Below are 22,593 nucleotides of genomic sequence, written 5' to 3'. Positions count from 1 at the left end.
AATTTAAATATTTGAAAAATAAATTATTAGAAATTGGAGAAAACTAAAAATCGTAGGTCAAAACAAAATGGCGGCAGAATATGATAGAGAAATATTTAAAAAATTAAAAAAAAAACACGCAAGTGTTTGAACAAACCTTGGTGGGGAAATAATGTGCAGAAGGGTGTCCTAATACACTTGGAGATTTGAATTAAATTGCTCCAAGTGTATTGCAGCTAAAAAAACGTCACTTGACTGCTATTTTCCCACCAGACGATGCCAGATGATTTTGATCAGGAACTTGGAAGTTATCAGCATCAGCAACTCGCAACACTACACTAGCACTGAACATTCAATATTTAACGACACCACAGACACTTTGCACAATTTAAATTTTACAAACATTGCACATTTTAATTAAACAATGACTGAGCTATAAATTTTATGGATAATTCCGCGACTTAACTGCTATACTGTTTCAATTCAAACGTAAAAAAAGATCTGGACTGCTACTGCCGTTCTCGATGATACTGACTGCTGCTATTGAACCGCTAGTTGGTAGAAAGCAATCGATTTTGCGACTCATTCCACTCCTTCCACTTTAGCAAGAATTTGAACGTTGAATACAGAAATGCGCAGTAGCGCCAACGCGCGACATTTCAAGATTGAAACTTAGTAATTTTGTTAAAATTCATATCTATTAATAATTATATTAATTAGACTGAAAAATTTTTCAATATATTTTTTAGTCTGATTAATATAATTATTGAGTAAATTTTTTAGTTTAACTAAGATAATTATTGATAGGTATGAATTTTAATAAAATTATTAAGTTTCAATCTAGAAATTTCGCGCTGTTGGCGCTACTGCGCGTTTCTGTATTCAACGTTCAAATTTTTGCTAAAGTGGGGGGAGTCGAATGAGTCGCAAAATCGATTGCTTTCTACCAACTGGCGGTCCAATAGCAGCAGTCAGTATCAACGACAACGGCAGTAGTAGTCCAGATCTTTCTTTATGTTTGAATTGAAACAGTATAGCAGTTAAGTCGCACAATTATCCATAAAATTTATAGCTCAGTCATTGTTTAATTAAAATGTGCAGTGTTTGTAAAATTTAAATTGTGCAAAGTGTCTGTGGTGTCGTTAAATATTGAATGTTCAGTGCTAGTGTAGTGTTGCGAGTTGCTGATGCTGATAACTTCCAAGTTCCTGATCAAAATCATCTGGCATCGTCTGGTGGGAAAATAGCAGTCAAGTGACGTTTTTTTAGCTGCAATACACTTGGAGCAATTTAATTCAAATCTCCAAGTGTATTAGGACACCCTTCTGCACATTATTTCCCCACCAAGGTTTGTTCAAACACTTGCGTGTTTTTTTTAATTTTTTAAATATTTTTCTATCATATTCTGCCGCCATTTTGTTTTGACCTACGATTTTTAGTTTTCTCCAATTTCTAATTTATTTTTCAAATATTCAAATTTACCCAATGACAACAGCAAAGTATGCTTGACTCTTATTTCTCTAGATGTCGCTACAGTCTTTCATTTTTTGTCAGCTAACTGAAAATTGGGACAATTGATGCTTAATTATCCTCTTCGATTTGTTTCTTTGTATAAATTCGCTTACAGTATCAAAAAAAAAGTATTCTTGGGTATCTACTCTTCATTACTCAGTAAAATAAAAATAAATTAATAGGTTAAAAATTTAAACATCAACAAAAAAAATTCAAAGACGAACAGACCGCAAAATAATGAATTATTTGTTGATTCATCAAAGATATCTATTGTCTTCTTAGTACTGACAGACACAAAAGTTTAACTACGGTGGTTTCATTGGCAATTCCCATGCGACATGATAACTAAGTTTTTCGTTAAGTTGAGAAGCACACAAAGTCACCAAGTAAAGCATCAGCACCGAAACCAACTCAAACTTGTAAAGAAAATCGTCGCCAAGAGCTTACCTTAGCAACTAGTACCAGCACTAGTGTAACTAGTATAGTAACTGATAAAGACAGACATTTTCGGAAGTTCGTATGTTCGTACCAAGTTGTATAACAAACTTTACTTAGGATTGGTAGCCCAAGGGATGATGCTGGGTTTGGGTAATAAAGTAAAAGAGCAAGAATCCGCTATAGAGAACTAAAGGATCCTAAGTCTTGAGAATTTCAGAGAATAGATAACGGATCAATCGTAAAAAGGTTTTATTGGGCCAAAGATATCTATATATTATATATCTACATGAAACGAAAAGGAACAAAAGGAATTTCAACGATTTCATCCCAACTGTCTACATCAACACGTAAGTTTCTATCATTATATTTTTTATAGATATCAATTACTATGATCCTAAAGTTAACATGAGTGTGAATGTAACAGACAGACAAATTTACAATTATTAATAAATAGACTAAATAATTAACAAAATAAAATTTTAAAAAATGCGCATTTGAAAAATTAATAAGTGCATTTTTTATAAATATTATTTTTTTTAATATTTACTCTATTTATTTATAATTCAAAATTTTTCTGATGTCTGCTACATTCACACTCATAAATTAATAATTAACAATTTTCGGATTTTTTCTCAACAATTTAATTAAAAAAAAAAAACTCAAATTATGCACATTTAGAAAATTTAAAAAACTATAGGTACAATTTTTTCAAATATTTTTTTTTATAATTTATCGTTTTGAAAAATAATCAAAAAATTATTAGAAGTCGGCTAACTTCAGGATCATTAATTATTGAGATAAAATTTCACGGTTTATCGTTTGAATATTCATAAATTTTAACTTTAATCATAAGTACAGTTTTATAATTATAACAAAAGTCGTAAGCTGTTGAATCAAAAATGTTTCTATTTTTAAAAATAATTTTTTTTTTTGCTCGGTATGTGTCATTTTTACTAGATATGATAAAAATTTAGATACTGGCTGTATGTTTTTGAGTGAAAAAAATTTTTGAGATATTTTCACTTAAAGACATTCTGAGACACTACCTCCGCTTTTTTTAAATTTTCAAATACTTTCAAATTTTAACTGTTGGTTTAGTAATTTTTTTTAAACATATATTACTTGGAGTAGATCTAAGACTATAATTACAGTCGGACCTCGTTATAAGACTATTTACTGTCTTTTCTACAAACCAGGTATCGCGATAGCTTGAGAGAGAATCTAATCTTATAACGAGATCCTACTGTACATTGAATCTATACATTAACGAATTTATTATAAATTTAACTAAGCGCAGATAAATTTGAAGGCTGGTACAGCTTACGAAAAAATGTGCAAGATAAATTTTTCCGGAAGATTTTCATTATTTCGGTGACGTAATCATTCAATACGTAATTAGAAAAGTAAACTTTGAAAATTCGGTTGGTGCTGCCCAACCTAAGGGCATTCTCAGACAATCCCCTTCACTTTTACAAAGTATTCAATGATCTTGAACTGTTATAACCGATCAGTTTTATCAATTAATTAAAAATAAATGATAGCATCAATTGAAAAAAAGAATTTCTCCAAGATAGAGTAGAGGTACGTCTTGTGCCACTTTAGGACCAGTTTTGGCCTTTAAAACTTTTAATAAAATAATTTGTAATGTACGCAATGATAATTAAATTTTTCAATTCGTTCACAGAAAATTTAATTACTATATTAGAACGAATTTTTTTTTATAATCGTTCATTGATTAAAATAAAGTATTAAATGTACAAAAATAGAGCAGTCGCCACAAATAGTACTTTGGTAAAAAAAAAGTTACTAAACCAACAGTTGAAATGTATTTCTCATGGTTTACATCAACGTTATGAGCTATGACTATTCAAGATTTTATGATATATATTATATATTTTTGTTTTACAGTAAGTTATAATTATTTACTATTATCTTTTACTTTTTATTTTAATTTTCATTGTTATTAGCCCGCATAAGATAAGAATCAGTCACTTCCCAATCGTGTTTTAAAAAGTTATTTTTATATATTTATTTATTATTATTTTTTTTTTATTCCCGGCGTTTTACTAAAAGTCATCGACATATGGTGTGACTTTTTTAAGTTTATTATATAAATACAATTGCAAATGACCTGAAACAGCGGAAATGTCGACAGTACCAGTACCACCAGACCTCTATAGTCTTATATATGTAGCGTAATACTTATAATATATAGTTATACAGTTATAGAGTTGTATTGTAATCATCATTACATCTTCTTTGTCGTTGTGTAGTTGTCGTTGGTCGTCGTTCGTCGTCGTCGCGCGAACGTCAAACAAACAACCAGCAATTAAATGCAAATACAGCTAATGCATTCTGGGTTGAAGATGCAAGTCACGAAGCTCGTTATGAGGATACATCAGTCTATATACCTTTAGTTTTTATGGCGTTACTGTACACTCAACTTGTATATTGTTGTGGCTATTTCTTTTACCTCTCGGATAGTATATATTATATATTAAATAATCTTTAGATATATAGATATCGGATCGTGTTTTTTCGTTAAAATTTTTGGTGACTCAAGATCATAGATAAATAATGATATTAATACTATTAATAAGTCATGATGATTACAGATAAGTCAAGGTTTTTGATGATCAAAATATCATTCATAATTGGAATTTAACTCTCATACTTTTTTAAGGATAGTCTCGTAATAAAAATAGAGAATGTGATTTTTCAGAATCAGTTTCAGGATTTGACTTAGGAGAAAAATTGTCTGTCTGATTTTCAAACAGTGTCCGATAGGGGGAAGATAAAAAATCTCGATTACATGCATGGGCTTTATAAGGACCCAATCAGGGCAAGCTTCAATTTTCAGCCTGATGTGCAAACTAGCTAGGATTAAATACACGGAAAAAAATGAAGACAAAAAATGGATGAATTTTTATCATGCTGTCAACCAAACTTGAAACTCTAAAAATTTTGTAGTTTAGCATAATAATTTTTTGGCAACTCAACTTCCTGTTTCAAGTTTTGTCGACAGCATTATAAAAATTCGATTTCTTAAGCCCACTTTTCTCTGTGTATATTACCCTAGTTTGGTGATTGCCAAAATTCATTTGTATATGATTCGGCATAAAAAATAAAGACGATTTTTAAAAAACAAAGCAAATGATTTTGCGGGAAAAATTTGAGATACTTTTTTTTAATTAGAAGACGGAAAATTCTTATTCTTCAAATTAGCATAAAGTTGAGATTTTAAAAATTGATGCAAATCAAAAAAAGTTAAACTTTGAATGGCTTGGGATCTAGACTTCCTAGCTAGTTTTTAAATTGATAAAAATTATCAAGAGCTTTTATTTAAAAAATAATGGAACATTATTTGAATACACTAGAACTATTATTGAAGATTTTATAAAGGTATTATTAAAATACGCAGGTATATATTTTGTAGATGTTGGTCATCAAAAACTTTGAGTTAAAATGGTCTGGTACTAATCTACTACAATACATATATATAAATTGTGTAGAGAAGAAAGAGATTGAGATAAAGGATAAATGGTCCATTACTTTCAAATAATGTAACATAATGGATGATGTACATATACACTTTACTCTTAACGCTGTAAATCTAGTATAGTAGTGAATTGCGTCAGAGAAACACAAAATGAAGCATAATCCAGGGATTACAGTACTATGTCATGTGCTATGAATTATTTGAGATTGCGCTTGCGTCGACTGACGGCTTGCGAAAGATAGATCATGAGAAGCAAAGCAAAGAGGAGGATTGGAAGATGGCAAGAGATTAGGAAGGAGAATGAGAGAAATATATAAGAGAGGGAGAAAGATATTCGATTACCAGAGCAATAAGAAGCCATCCTGTGTATCCCGGAGAAGCTCGGTAAAGACTTAGCCGTTTACTGCGGTTCGTATACTATAACTCTACACTCTCTACTTGTATTGAGCTTTTATATATATTTCTAATATATTATTCTTTATCTTGACGGCAATGAAATCAGAACGTTCTTATCGCCGTCAAGACGCTTAAACCATACACGAGAGACTCTGAGCTTACGTATTACCGCACCCGTTTATATTCTTTAGGAATCAATAGTGTTACACCTATCTCATCTCATGGGAATATAATATCATATGTATATATCTTATATTTCTTTATAGATAAGCCTCTTTACCAACAGATCTTTTCATTAACTTCAATACAAATTTTTTATGAGAAAAAAAAATTTAATAAATTTCTAGATGCAGCTAAATATTGTAAACATATCATTTACCTCAAAGAAAAAAAAAAAAAATGTAGTTGAGGCTGCTGTAATTTTCGGCTGATTAACACCTATGCGAAACTTTTCAGAAATCTAGATCCAGTAGATTTCTTACTTTTTATTTTGTTTTTCATATTCGTTACTCGAAAAATGTTCCGTTCTTCAGGTACATAAAAAAAAACGAGTCTATGTTTTATCTAAGGATGAAAAAAACAAAATTTATATTTTTTTCAAGTCTTGGTTGCAATTATCGAAATGAATAGAACGCTACAACAAATAACACATCCGGGTTCTTGATTATTTAATAACAGCCATAATCATAATTATTAATAGTCCCAGGTATAATTATATTAAACGATTAGTGAAGTAATGCCATATATTTGCTTGGATAATTGCGTAGAAACTAATGTTCTTATTTTCAAACTGTACAGAGTGATTTATCTAAAACTTATTAATATTCAAACGATACTTGTTTGCAATATTGGTTTTTCAAAAATGTTTAGAAAAAAATTTATCTAAATTACTAGTAATAGTGGATTAGTTATATTATTATGTTTCTGTTATTTGCATTATTTTTTAAATTTGAAAAAAAAAAAGAATTGTAAATTTCACAAAATATGATTGCAGGCAATAAAAACGTGGGAACCATTCAGGTAAAGGATATTGTGATACATTTTAAGTGGAAAAGATACAGAGCGATAAATTACTCATACAACGTAATTGGCTAACCCTACAACTGTTACGGATGAGTAACAAAACGGCACGTGTTTTCACGGTGAATAAAACGAAGATGATCTCAACTCGGCGATGGATCGTTGCGGGTAAATCAACTAAAGAACATTTTTGATTCGTTTCACTAGCTAAATTTCAAGGTATTTATACATACTTATATACACATATATAAACAATAGTATTGAAAATTTGTTTCGCGCGTGCAACATTTGCGTAAAGAATAGCATCGGAAAAATTATTGCTTTTAGTGCAAAAACAAATCACTCATATAAAAAAGTTATTACAATTATCGTCACCAAATTTTACCAAATTTTGTGTCTTATGTATAAGAAACCCCATGTGCCCTTAAGGACTGAAAAGTCTAATGTGAAACTCTAATAGTGCTACGTCTCAGAAATAATGAAGTTTTCACAGTTTCGAAGTATAGAGGAACTTGGCTGACTTTTGAAACTGTAATAAATCCTGGATTTTAATTTTGTCTACTATTATTTTTTTCCGTGTTCTCCTTATTAAGATATTGAACCAATCGGTAGTCATATAATGTAGTATTACATTAAATGCTACATGTCGGTTCAATAAATATGTTCAATACAAACGACGTGACATGTCGAGTCAACTGAATCTCAAGCAAATATAACTCGGTAGTTCAATGCCGATAGATATCAAGAATGTGGGGGACCACCTCATGCGCGACGGGTCGTATACACCAACCACGGGTACAGCGGGCACCCACCCTAAACAATGCAACCACTCGGGCACAAGCATTTAATTGTATCCGGTCTTGATTCCCTTGTCATACTCTATATTACTTAGTATATATACTTTTGCGAACGACTCTCGTTAGACAGTTCCTGAATCTTCAGAAAATAGCTACCTATGTGCTTCAATGAATAGTTGTCAAGTTTTATGCGATATAATGAGAATATTTTCATCATTTGAATATTATTTTAACTGTAAATTTATTATAAATAACAATCGCTTGCTTTTGAATATTCAAAAATTTAAACAATTCTATAAATTGTCGATACTGAAATCGAGAATTAGACAGAATCGAGACTAAACGAAAACTTACGAGATCAAGACAAGACTTTTTTTTGTCTTGACTCAAGTGAAGCGGGAATTTAAAATTTTTTGCTGGTAAAAAGCCACCATTTTAATTTTGTTTATTAAAAAAAAAAAAAAAAAAACGTCTAGATATTAAATTTTGTAGTGAATAAGATAAATTAAATTTAAACGATTTATAATGACGTTATTTTAAAACAAGATAGCGGAAAATTTTGATAAAAAAAAACACTGGTATTAATTTTATCCGATATGAACTTAACTTCAGGGATTTAGTCGGTCCATCTTTTTCTTTCGTCTCTGCACGTTTCACTGGGCGCGGTACGTGTAATGTATTTTAAAAGCATTCCCTTTTAGGGCAGCGTCAAAGCCGATGTAAAATATGATCAAATAAAGCGACGGGCGAAATTAGATTTAGCAAGCAGCTCTTTCCCTCTGTCTCTATGTACCCAACAAGCTCTACCTCTCGAGTCTCACCTCTCTAATAATATATACTGAAAAATCGTGTGAAAACGTTCTCACTAATATTATCCTCTCCCATGTACGCTTTTGTGTGCATCTATTACGTATAAAAATAAATTTTCACAATGCTTGTACATTGAAAAACATTTTTTATTTAATTAAAGTCAACATAAAAACTTTTTTCACTGTATGTTAAATAACTATTTATATAGATATATATTTTTTTAAATAATTTTTCATAAATTATATATGATGCATATTGTACTATTTTTGTTAATAGCTCTAAAGTAGATTTTTCAAAATTATAACGAAAAGTTTCTCTTAAAGTAAATTACTATAAATTCAATAATAGTGAATAATTACTGTTATTAATTATAGTATACAGTACATTTTCCCTGTAGTGTCTTTTTACATTTGTCTTTCATTGAAGGCAGTATTCTACTTTGAGCGATCAAAAAAAAGGTTATTTTTTATGAATTTTTAATGAGATTATGAATAAAAATATACATACACGGGTTGTTAGGCTTGATAAATACTCTATTGACATACATTTTAAAAATATTTAGTATATATTTTATACACTTTTAACATACAAAAATATCATTAGAATAGAACGCCTCAATCAGTAGGTGGGTCTGCGCTTGGTGTTAAAATTTAAAAAATGACCTGAAACAGAAAATTTTTGAATTTTTAGGTTCGACTTATAATTAGCAACCGGCTGGACTAGAATTTGTAATCTACATGCAAAAAAAAAAAAAAAAAAAAAATGGCGGCAAAAAAAATTGCTTTATTGCAGTTCCTAAAATTTCTTATTGTAACTTGAAAATTAATTTTCCGACTGAAATATTCTAAAGTTTATACTTGGTATCGATTGAAGATTTCTTTTTCTTTGAAATTTGTGAAGTTTTACCGGAAAATTAAAATTTTATTATTTTAATTAAAATTTTTCAGACCTTTAGACTTATAAAATGAAATTTTATGCAATATGTCATTAACATTTAATGTTTGTCTACAAACAAAGAAAACATGATTTTATTTCATTTATTTCAAATAATTGGTAATAGAACGATATTTATTGATAACAAAAATTTATGAATTAGGACGGACCGTCTCACTAACTAGCGATAACTAGGTCACAATATACGTCGTATTTATTTCAATATCATGTATATATAATTATCAACGAGATTATGATCATAATATAGTGGAAATTGAACGTGAATTGTTAAAATTATTTTTTAATCCTATAAAAAACAATCTGACCTATTTTTAGATTAGAATAAAACTCTTTTTGTAGTTTTTTTTTTTTTAATTAAAATTCAGGGGTAAATAAATTTGAATTTAAACCCGAAGTAACTCTTAGTGACAATAATTTTTATTAAAAGTTTTGATATTGAAATAAATATTAATTGAATGCAACAATATAATAAAGGAATATAGTGATCATTGTCATTAATGACTTGAGCATCCATAGCAGGCGATATAATAGCTAGCGCGTTGTGATGGAGCAAATGAGTGGAGGTATGGGAAAAGCAAGAGGATGGCTGATATAATTTTTGCTCGTTTGATGTCTTTAATAGAATCAAGCGCGTACCTAGTGTAGTGTAGTGTAGTATAGGCGCCACTCAATTTACCGGGTGCGACTAATGGCTGTCGGGTAGAGACTGCACCAGTATACCAATAGGACATAGTTGAACTCTGTATATAGAAAGCATACGACGAACATATTTAACGCCACACGTTTGTTGCTCTATTGTGTCTTCAAAGTCAACTTTATAGTGACAGGTCTATATTTATACTGCACTTGAATTGTGCGTTACAAAAAACATTATTCAATTAAAGTCCATGTGTTATAGTTAATTTGTTTATATATAAACTAATATAATGCCTTTGTATATATTTTTTTCAATATCATTTTTAATTGATTTGCTGACATGGACACAATAATAATTATCCTGTTTTTTTTTTTTTTTTTGTAAATAAAAATTTGATAATGACATGGAAAATTCTTGAAATAATTTCGCAATACAACTTTTTTTTTTTCATCTAATATTTGATTTTAATTTTTTGGAATTTAGATTTTCGGGATTATAATAGCGCCCATATAAATTTTCTGGAAATCATTCGAAAATGATATCAGGCGATTTTAAATTTGTCGGACCCTATCGTGCCTCAGGCACCTCGTCGTTCCGTACTTTCTATACGATTTACAAATATGATATATATTTATCAATAATAAATACACATCAAGAAAAAGATTTTTTGGCACAAGAAATTTTTTCTCGCCTCAAGAAAATTTCATTTTCATTTAATGAGAAAAAAATTTCTTAGGGCAAACAAGAATTTTTACGTCAAGAAATCCTTCTTTTGTATGTATATATATACATATATATATACCAGTATGTTAGTACTTGATTGTAACAAAATTGTTTATCAATCTTATTGAATAGTGTGATAGTTTTTAAAGCAAAATAATTTTCTCACGAGCATCAATAGTTTACGCATTACATCTACATTAAAGTCTACATCCCGTTAATGGTGCTTTCATTATCATGCCATTCTTCTCGGGAAATCGTACGGAATGATATAACCCCCTCGAGTGAGTGTATTTAGTTATATTCCCCGACGCACAGAACCTAAATGTTTGATATAACCGAATGCTATTGCGCAACTTCTCTCCCTCCTTGGTACTCTATATTCTTCCCTCATCCTCCAGTTTTAGCATCCAGAAATGCGTTTTCACGCCAATTTGTCTCTCCGGAAGCTTTCACGAGTCTTTACGCCTCGCTCCATCTCTCCCTTACTCACTTTTCCCACGTGTACATACCGAGTTAGCCACGCATTTTCTTTCTTTCTTTCACTCATCAACTCTCATCATTCAATCTGGATGATTTTTATTTATTATATATGTAGACATTACAACATATTTTCTATGTACTTTCAATTGTCCCTAATAACTTTAGCTAATAACACAAGTAGGCTTATATTAGGATGCGTTTTTTACTAAAAATTTATCTGCGTGCATTCATATTTTGGAAGCCCTGCCATCAGTAGAAAATTACTAAAGAAATCTGAAAAATAATTTGCTGTAAGTCAAACTTAAAAATTTTTCGAATTCTCCCACCATTTTTGACAATGTATAAACGTATTTTTAAAAAAATGGATCAGTTAAAAGTACTGATTAAATCAGTGACTATTTGTCAGTGAAAATTCACTGATTTATTTTAAGGAAAAATTTATTTTCGATTTAATAGTTTTTGTATCAGCTTTTCAGTAAGTCGTTTTTCAAATACACTCATGCCATAAATTAAAGGAACAGAAAAATTTTAGAAATTTTTGCAAGGCTGTAACTTCGTGAAAAATAATCGTATCAAGATTTTAAAAAAAGCATTTTGTAGCTTGAAATCTCCAGTTTCGACGCATTTTCATCAAATTTTTTTTATTGTGCAAACATGAGAAACAAAAATTTAGAAAATTTGTTTCTCGCGATATTTCTCATGTTTGCGCAATGGCTGGAAGTCTAAAAAAAATTTATGAAAATGCGTTAAAACTAGAGATTTCAAGCTATAAAATGCTTTTTTTTATTTTTTGATACGATTATTTTTCACGAAGTTACAGCCTTGCAAAAATCACTAAAAAACTTCTAAAATTTTTTTGTTCCTTTAATTTATGGCATGAGTTTATTATTGCAAAAAAAGAAAATTAAATAATTTTGCAACGAAATTTTTTTTTTTTATTTGAATTTATAGTTCTTTTAAGTTATCTCAAGAATCAAAAGAGTTATACATCAAAAGAAAGTAAATTCCAAAGCTTAAAATTTATTTACGACCTGTATATATTTTTCAAAGAAAAATTACTTTATTCTTCCTTTACACAAAATTCATATAAATATACTTCAATATTTATAAATTCAAACTTCTTATCCACAAATTTTTTCATTATTATAATTACATACAACTTCTTTGTGAAAATAATTCGCATTTCGTCGGGTTGGTTATAAAAATATTAGCAAAAAAATGGTCCTTACAAAAAATGATATGATCTCAAGTGAAAACAAACAACTAGACTCTTATTCAACTCATTTATACTATAATCTGATAATAAATTATTATTTATAATTTTGATGAAATAAAATCCAAACCACACATCACAGAATTGAATAAACATATGGTTACACTGATGGATTTTTAACTCAAGTATTTTTGTCTGCTTTTCTTAGTTGACTTTCAATGATGCAGGTCGGTTATTATTTTGAGAGTCATTGTAGCCATTGAAACACCTCCACCGCTTTGAGTACTCAACGTCACTCATTTAGAGTTGCGAACGATGATTCAACTGAAATCATCAGATACTAAACACTATACATTATACATAGATATAACTTGAGATATACTTAACATAAACTAAAATACCTCATCTATACTCACCAAAACATAATAAAACAATTACGTATTGTCTTCGAATTCAATAAAAACATCTATAGGCTGTCAAAAATTTTGAGTCCACGGTGTGGTGTCAATAATTTGGTGTTAAAATTTCCAACACTGGTGTGAAAGTTACACGTCGAAGTGTCAAATTTTTGACCGTGTGAATTAGAACTCATTCCACCAATGGTGTTTTAAATCTCTTGATTACTTCGACACTAGGTATTCCGTTTTTATTTTAAAATAATCTACATCAATAATGATAATGATATAGTAGTGCTGTAATCTATACATTATTTGGTTATTTTTTGACCATACCTGCGTCGAAAGTTTGAATTCCTGCCCTGTTTAGAGGGGAAAGATCGTTCTTTTCTTTTGTTCTTCCCACAAACAGAGACAAAAATTCAAATTTTCATGTACAGATCTGGTAGGAAATCGTGTACGTACCACGGAGGGTAGGATGTCCCAATTCGCGTGTTTGCTACCCTCGCTTTCAGCTAAGGTAGGCAATTATACTCTTGGCTTGGAATGTCCTACTTTCCTCCCTAGGTGTGTAATATACTATTAATTCACACCGCCTAAATTTAACATGATATTTGGTGTAATTTTTACACCGAGTTCAAAAATTTTTTTCAGTGTAGACTCTATTGATTTTATATTATTTAAAAAAAAAGCGTAAGATTATTTGCACATAATCCGTGTAGTAGTTGAGTAAATATATTCTTCATAGATTTGAATAAGGTGCGTTGTGAGTATAGTATATATGTATATACATATGTATATGTATGTGTATGTGGTTTACACATATCTGGGCTACGACAAGGAGATTTAGCAACGAGGTTGGTTAGCTTCTACGGTTTCTTGCAAGCCACACAGCATCATCGCAACTGTATATAATAACGAGAAGAAGCCTGATGTGGTATATTTCCCCGGGGCCTTGAGAGCTTAGCTTCCAAACCATCCCTTACCCGCCTGAGCTTTTCATTGCTTACTAGTATCAGCAAAATGCTTCTTCACTTCATCGCCAAGCAAAGAGCAAGAGAGATAAAGAGAGAGAGTGTAACAGATTCAAGAGAAATATGTACTGGAAGATCATATCAGAGCAGATAATTGGTCGACAATCCTGTCTGCAATCTCAATTCTCGTATTCTCTCTCTCTATTATTTCAGTCTCTCTTCTGTTCGATATTCAACTGCATCGAACTAACGGAACCCAGTGGGGGTACAGAATAACGGGAGAATAGAGATCGAGTACTGGCTGCTATTGGAGGCATTAAGGGATTGTTTTAATTAAAAGCTACTGTAGCATACCGAGAGCTTTTTATTTATTTTTTTTTTCCATTGTAAAATCTACTAGAAAAAAAATTTTAATTATGAAAAAAAGATATTAAGTATTAATGCGATATATAGAGCTTTGTATTTAGTTATTACTTTTTTTTTTAATTATTTATTATGACAGTAGAATATAAGATAGTAAAAAATTAATGAACTTATTCAGTTAATTATCATCATTGAAAGGACTATAATTAGTCAATTATTGAAACGTAAATAATTCATTGTTAAAGTTTTTTTATTTATTGCCACTTTGGAAAATGAAATTTTGACGTCAATTGACTAGTCAATTGACCAATCGATTCCAAAACCCAGTTTTTTGAGCGGAAAATTTTGAAGCTAACCAGTATTAACTGCTTTTCATTCGTTTTCCTTTTAATTGGTCTAGGCTTAATAATTTTGAATGCCCCTATTTTATCTCACCCTCTTCTAGTTTCAATATAATAACTATAGAATTAAAAACGATTTATTCATGACGATAAATATTAATTACTATTAAAAACTTTTGAAATAACATTCGAAGAAAATTTTTTTATATATATTATATATATATATTTAAAAAATATTTTTCCTGTTTGAATTAGCCAGTCATAGGTATACGAATGATGGTGATATAATGTGAGAATAATATAAAGCATCGATCAAACATTGCAACTCATAGTCATAACGTTTTTTTTAACTCATCGCGGCGCTAGTGATTACAGGCCGCAGGTGTGAGGTATGTCACGGGTGCACAACACGCCTTAGTTGTTCCAAGAGGCTTGTATAGCATCAAAGAATACATAAAGTCTACGCGGATATTTTTTCTTCTTTTTACTTACACAAATCTACTGCTTCACCGTGATAGCGATCAAAGCCGCTGAGAGAAAGGCTATAAAAAAAAGAGGAGCATAGAGATACGATGGAGAAAAATGTCGGAGGCGGAGGAAAAAAGCCAGTAGACAGACAAGTAGTGGATGGAAGAGAAAGAACAAAAACGCCTTAGACCTGGATCGTAGTGTTGTATTGGAAGAGATAGAGATTCGTTCCTTTGGTGAAGTGTACAGGCAGGATAAATAAACGCGGCAGGCGGACCCTCTCATTTTAGACTCTTCTATGTTCACCGCTATACTATATCGCTGCTACAAACGACAATGTGCAAGTCATTCGTTTTGTGCTGGTCGATGGACTCTATCATCCACATCACACAACTAAGCTATAGATTCAGCTTTTTGATGGAGAGTCGATCCTGGGATACTCATTGTCAGTTCCATGGTGTATGGGGATGAATTCTCGCGCCCCTAAATCACTTATTTATCTCATCTTTTTTTAATTTCTCATAAATAAATAAATAAACAAATATCAATATATAAACGAATGATATATATGTTAAATTGTCTAAAAATAAAAATAATATTTTTATTTGTAGAAACTAAAAACGAAGTTTATGAAGACGAGAAAATTTATCATCCGTTTTCTGTCAACTTATTATACATTTGACAAAAGTGATACAAGGATGTGTATAAGAATATAATAAATATCTGGACGTGAATGTTGAACTTGTGATGGTCTTCCCGACTTGAGGTTGAGATTCTGATGCATCCCCTGAGAGAAGACACCTGTCTTGGAAACACGAATGTCTTGATGACGGCTATACACTGGCGACTAGTCGAATGGCTTTGACAATAATGTATTTAAGACTGCCCGAAATACTTGTAATGCGTCTTGTCGAAACATCGAAAGGTCACGCAGTAGTAAAAGTACCTGCAGACATTGACAGTCAGGTTTAAATAAGTCTCTAATACCCGTACAGCTTGATCGCCTTTAGAAAAAAGAAAATAAATCTACTCAGAATGGTGTAATCGGCTTTCCTGCTGAGTAGAAGTACACTAGCTTCGTCTGCTTTTCGTACTATAATTGTAGCTTGGGGATGATGACCAATCACCTTGTGAAATTTAAAAGACACGAACCTGCTAAACAAACACTCGGAGTCTGTTCTATTCAATAGAATACAAAAGTAGGGGTAATATAAGTAAAGGAAAGAAAGTGAGAAAACCTTTCTGACCCAAATCGTTCTCACAGTCTATAGTTGTTACTGATTTCAAAAACCACTAATCCTATACTTACCGGGATTTCGAGCTATTTCTCCTTTCTACTATTCATGAACTGGAGCACTTTATTCTGAAAACAAATAACCATTTTATGATTATTATTAGTACTCACTGTTAAGTGTACAAACTAAGCACTTTCAATGATGAAAAGTACTGAATATTGGAACAAAGCTGATTATGTGTCTTTTCTACTTTTATCTTTCTCACAATCAATTTTTGTAATTATAATTGTAACTGTGAAGTTAATCTTTGCATATTTCTTGGATACACAAACGTAATCTGGAACAGATGTTATTATTTAAGAAATCTCTAAAATAAATATGTATATACATTCTTTTTTTTTCCTAGAGAGAGATAACAACAATTTTGTTAGTTAAATATATCGTCGTTTTCGGTATAGAAAACCACAAAATTTTTGTAAATTATACGGGAAAATTAAAAAACAGTAAAAAAGTCATTTTTTAAATTTAAAACGAAATACTTATATGCGGATATTTTTGTTAAGAATATAATTTCTGTTATTAATATGTATGGGATAAAATATTTTTATTTTAATATTGGAAAGAATAAGTTTCTTCTTACATTTTTTGTTGAAATTAGGCGGTTTTCGTACGACAACTTTTATGACTTGAAAATTTGACAAAAAATATAAACCATGCATCAAAAATGTGTATAATGATGATTTTCAACAGGAAATGCAAAAAAGTCTTTATAAAAAATTTGGATAACCCGATTTCCTACGGAAAAGGCAATGTATAGATAAGCTAAACCATATTGTTAATGTTTTTTGAATATTTACCATTGTAATAATCGCCCAATTTTACCCCAAGCAACCAAACTGCCGGATAGCTTGGCTATGACGTCAACGGCACCTCCATCACGATACCAGACTATTCCTTACAGTTCAAAGGGACTTAAGGCCCAACCAAGAAGGTTAACCTGTGACAAATCGCAATAAACAGTTGAGCCAATATATTTCCTGCCCTTAGCTCTCTTTCTATATATATATATATATATATATATGTTTAGTTTAATTTTTTCGGGTTAATAATTGGACTGATAAAATACGTGGTTGCTTTTGCGTAGCGTTTTGATATTCCTTACAATTAATTTTTAGCCTAAAATTTAAAAAATTCAATTGAATCCTATGATAGTAAAGTTAGCAGACATTTGAAGTTAAAAAAAATTTTCTAAAAAAATGCACATGTCATAAATTTCAAAAACTATACGTGCAATTTTTCAAAATATTTTTTTAAAATTTATTTCTGTGTTAAAAAAGATCAAAAAATTTTTAAACGTCTGCTAACTTTATTGTCATTTGAATCCTTTATGTGAATCGAGAATATCATGGTTAGTTACATAGGATCATTTAGTTGTAGAAATTTCGTAATTGATAGATTTTTACTCACAACAGTATTCTATAAAAAAAAAAGTATGTCAAATTAAATTGCACGGAAAACATGAACATTACAGTGTGAATAGTAAATATAATCAATTCTAAAGCAAAAATTATAAAATAGCAACTTATAATGTAATTTATCACAATATTTTTTGATAATTACAGTAGAACCCAAAATTTTGATAGTTTGCCTTTGAAAAGGTTGTTTTTAAAGTGCACTGTAGTTTTTTAAATTGTTTTCTGCTTGCTGAGCATAAGAAAAAATTTGATTTAAACCGCCAACGAAATTAGACAAAATAAAAATCGAAATTTTTCTGATTTAAAAATAAATTTCGCCATATACATTAGAATAGCGAAATTCATAGCTTATATTGAATGATGTTCAGTGCATTTAATCTTCAGCAATGCATTCCTCTACTCTATACTCTGAGAAAGCATTGTGAGTCGCAATAATAAGCCACAGGCTGCTCTGTGGTATAGTCTGACGGTATCATTTCTCACCAGCTTTAAGGCCTTGTTCCGGCTCTCTCTCCGGATGACAATAGACCAATGGTCGAGCCGATAATGAGCGGCCATTGTCGTTTCGGATCTCCACACACGCGGGAATCGGCCACGACCACAGCGAACGTCATTACGGGTAATCGCACCAGTGCCACCCAACCACGCGCCCTGTTCTGTTCTCGTGTGTAGTATATACCTAACAGCCAACAGATATACGGCATACGCATGCACACATATGCTCTCATGCACCCCACCATCGTCGCTATATCAAATCCACATATATTGAAATATATATGTATCATATATACATACATAGTATTTCGTATGTGCTACTCGTGTCAATACTACCGTCGGAAGCACACCAGATCCAGAAAATCACGTGCATCGAACCCAACGACGTTCCGGTTATACCGTCCGATATATATGTCTATGTGGATATATCATATATCGAACCACGACACGGACGTCGATTATCTTTGTTCCCTCTCCAACCTCCTCGTTACCCCTTGGTCTATATTCTTAACTGATACTGTCAGTGAGTTGTCATGATTATATAACATCGCACATTTCCATTGGTCAGCTAACGTGATTTCACATACTTTTAAAAATATGTACATAAATTGCAATACATGCTATATATTATTTGTTTAATACCAATGATTTATTATTATTTTTTCATATTTTAAATCATGCATAATTCTTCGAAACTTTTTGACGTTAAGTTTAATAATAATATATCTATTTTGATAAATTTTGATTTTCCTATTATCTATTGTTTATGATCATATTTGTCCAACTGAAAGTATTTTAATTATTGATATGATACACAGATTCAAATCCGTGTTTTAAAGAACCGACTCATATAGATCCGTGACGAAAAATGGTTCCTAGTATTTGGGCTCAACGGTGGATTTTGAACTCATGTAGTCCTTTAGCAGTTTTTGTCGATGAGTCTCAATTTAACCTCAACAATTTTTCGACTCGATGATTTCATCAAATAGAAAAAATGTCCAAATTTTTGTACTCAAAAATTTGAAACAGTGAAAATAGTGACTATTCGATGTTAACAAGTGGACAATGTGTCACTAATTCAAATAGTGGTATACTCTTACTGGCATTAGGTAACTATTCACGGTCAAATATTGATTGTCATGTAATTTTCACTAATTAGTTTTTAGAGAGTAAACGATACAATGTCTAAAAAAATTAATTAATTTTTTGATAGCAGGTATATTTAGTTCAGATACTGAAGAGCAGGAAAAGCCATAAAAAGTCCTGGGAATAATTAATTTTTTAAGTTAAGACTCATATTAGGATTGGGTGAAGATGGGTGGACATGGGTGGAGATGACTTTCTATGAAGAGTAGCCCGTAACTTTGCTCCTTTTGGAAATAACCCATCACAACAACAACGTTTTTTGTTCATTACGATGCCTTCTAGTAGGAAAAGCCATAGAAAGTCCTGGGAATAATTTATTTTTTAATTGAGACCCATATTAGGATAAATTAGGATAAATGAAGATATATTAGGATGACATTTTCTATAAAGAAAAGCTCGTAACTTTGCTCCTGTTGGGAATAACCCACCATAATATTAACGTTTTTTGTTCATTATGATGCCCTCTAGTAGGAAAAGCCTTAAAAAGTCCTGGGAATAATTTATTTTTTGAGTTGAGACCCATATGAAGGTTAGCGGAGATGGGTGGACATGGATGGAGATGACTTACTATGAAGAGTAGCCCGAAACTTTGCTCTTGTTAGGAATAGCCCATTGCAATAGCAACGTTTTTCGTTCATTATGGTGTTCTCTAGCAGGAAAAACCATAAAAATTCCTGAGAAAAATTCATTTTTTGAATTTAGACCCGTATGAGGATAAACAAGGATAAATGAGGATGAGTATCCATGAAGAGTAGCCCGAGTCTTTTTGAAACAAGGAAAATATCCGAATTAATGAAAGTGTTAAGTAAGAACATCGATTGCTTTGTTTTACTTAGAATAAATAATTGACTTGAAAAAAGTGTAAAATACTATTTTTAATGAAAATTTTTTACGATTCGTTCTTTTCTGACATACTATATCTTAAAGTGAGAATATTTTAAGTACTATAATAAATAGACTGCAAATATAAAATTAAATGGGCTATGAAGTCTATAGGAGATAATTTTCTTGCTGCGATTCCTGTAAAAAATAAGGAACAAAAAGGAGTTGACTATAAGAAGAGCTCGACTTATTGATATTCCGCATGAATGCTCAACACCTTCATTAAGAAAAACTAAAGGAAAATAATTTCCTCTCACTTGAAGTTTGTGAGTGAGGTGTACGCGGCCATGCACCCATTCCATCTCATTCGATTCTTCCAACCTCCAACCAACTCGTACTCTCTTTATCGCTGGTTTTGCCGCGAGCTGGTAGAAAAGCAAGTAGAAAACGTAGTAGACAGACAGCTGAAACCAGGCGGTCGAGAGAACCAGAGAGCAGCGCGCTAAAACATGCAAAATCATGCAAATTGCGTTCGTTCGAGCCCATCGCCAACCCCTGCTCCTGTTATATATAACTCTCGTTCTCCCTTTAGTATTTCTCTTTTACTCTTATATACTATATACGTATTCATACTATATACGGTACTCAACTACCCCGTATAGTAGTATAGTTGCTTCCCTTTTGCTGGTTGCTGTCTGACTCTCATCGCTTTCCCTTTTTATTTTTTTATTTCTACTACCTCTCGCATCGCGGATCTGAGCGTCAAAAATGTTTCGGCGATTGTGCCGCCCGGGCCGCTCTGCATTTGTTTCTTTATTTTCGGTGAACCAGAGGAAACGAGAGGAAAAGGTATAAAAAGAGATAAAAAGATATAAAAAATAAAAATAAAAATAACAAAAACCCGAGACACCGGGTGGTGATGTAGTTGGGAAAAGCCACGGGGCCCGGAGTGGGCGGGACTCTTTCCCGGGAACAGGGATGAAACTTCGTCCGCCATATTTACATCTGCCTTCGGAATAAATGATAAAAAATAAAATAATAAAAGTAAAAAACAAAAAAATATATAACCGTCATAATTTTAACTGTACGCTACTATTGCATACAAGGGCGGAGGTCATCAACACACAATATTTTACAATACAAAGCTATTTAAATTTGAAATTTTTCAAAAATACACATATAACTTCGATATGTCATCAAAAATATATGCCAATGATATTTCAAGCTATGTTTTCTTCAAAGATGCTGCGATTTTAAATCCATATAAAATTTTAGTTCGACAGCATTTATGAATACGCGAAATTTTTTCAAAATCAAATTTTTTTGATCAATTGTCTGTTGACAATAAGCTTAATTATTCTATATTAATAATGATGACATAAATTTTTGAACGACATATATTCGGTTTCAGATTTATTATACTATTATACATATTCAGTTTGTCTCATTTATTTATACTTTTTTTTCTATTGTAAGCTTTTTTCGCGGCTTCTATGATAATCCTAAAAAGGGATTTTGATCCGAATAATCTGTCTGCTATTCGCTAATGAAATTTGAAGAAAAAAAAATAATAATAACGGACATACAGGCGGGTGAAAGTGCGGAAAAAGAACGTCAATGAAAGAGAACAAAAAAAATATATATATATCATAAAAGCATCCCGAAGCTGAGGGGATTTACACAGCGTTGATTAAAACTGCGCCGATGTACGGCTGCATACAAAAAACGAGCGCCAGATTTGCGTTCCGGTTTCAGCGATATTTCATTTTCGTCCACTTTTTTATCTTGTATTTTTTATCTGCATCTAATCTGCAATTCTCTACTTTACTTTCAAATTTTTTTCATTCAAACGACGTCAACTTTTAATTATTTACCGGTAAATACGTATTAATTATAGTTTATTAAGTAGAAAAAATCATGAATGCTATTAAAACCCATTTTTTTTCATACCTAATTTTTAGTTCTATTTTCTATTCCTTAAAAAATTTTTTAAACATTTCCTTCCTCAAAAAGTTGTTTTAATTACAATTTTTATTTTCAATTAGTCAGCTCATTCTCTTATTTTATTTATTTATTTTTTTCGTACCGAAGTGCATAGAAAATTATTATAATTAAATATAGGTGGACTAACAAATATATATAAATATAATTCATATATATACTCGGTCCGTTATAAACATATTTATAGCTATTTGTTATTAAACCGCTCGTCATTATAATTTTTTTTTGTAATTTAAAAAAAAAACGAATCAAAAAATTGAAGAAGAGAAAAAAGCATATAGGTGTTTATTAAAAGCCATATTTGTAGGTCCAATTGTTTCATAATTTCCGAAGCTTGGTTATTTGGGTTTCTGTATTGTATACATACAACTGGATTCTCCCTTTCTCCAGTATACACTGGACAAGCAACGCGCGGGCGCA

General features: G+C 31.0%; 1 protein-coding gene across 1 annotated transcript in view; it reads left to right on the top strand.

The window, feature by feature from the left end:
• Window positions 1–1,966: 1,966 nt before the first annotated feature.
• LOC103575051 (SKI family transcriptional corepressor 2) overlaps window positions 1,967–22,593 on the top strand; it is an 87,771-nt gene continuing 67,144 nt past the window's right edge. Inside the window, exons 1-2 of the mRNA XM_053738096.1 lie at window positions 1,967–2,276; window positions 6,819–7,063. The gene's annotated coding sequence lies outside the window, so the exon portion shown is untranslated. The remainder of the gene's footprint in view (window positions 2,277–6,818; window positions 7,064–22,593) is intronic.

The sequence above is a fragment of the Microplitis demolitor genome, chromosome 1 (genome assembly GCF_026212275.2).
Source record: "Microplitis demolitor isolate Queensland-Clemson2020A chromosome 1, iyMicDemo2.1a, whole genome shotgun sequence".
NCBI lineage: Eukaryota > Metazoa > Arthropoda > Insecta > Hymenoptera > Braconidae > Microplitis > Microplitis demolitor.
This window is presented reverse-complemented; position numbering and strand designations above follow the sequence as displayed.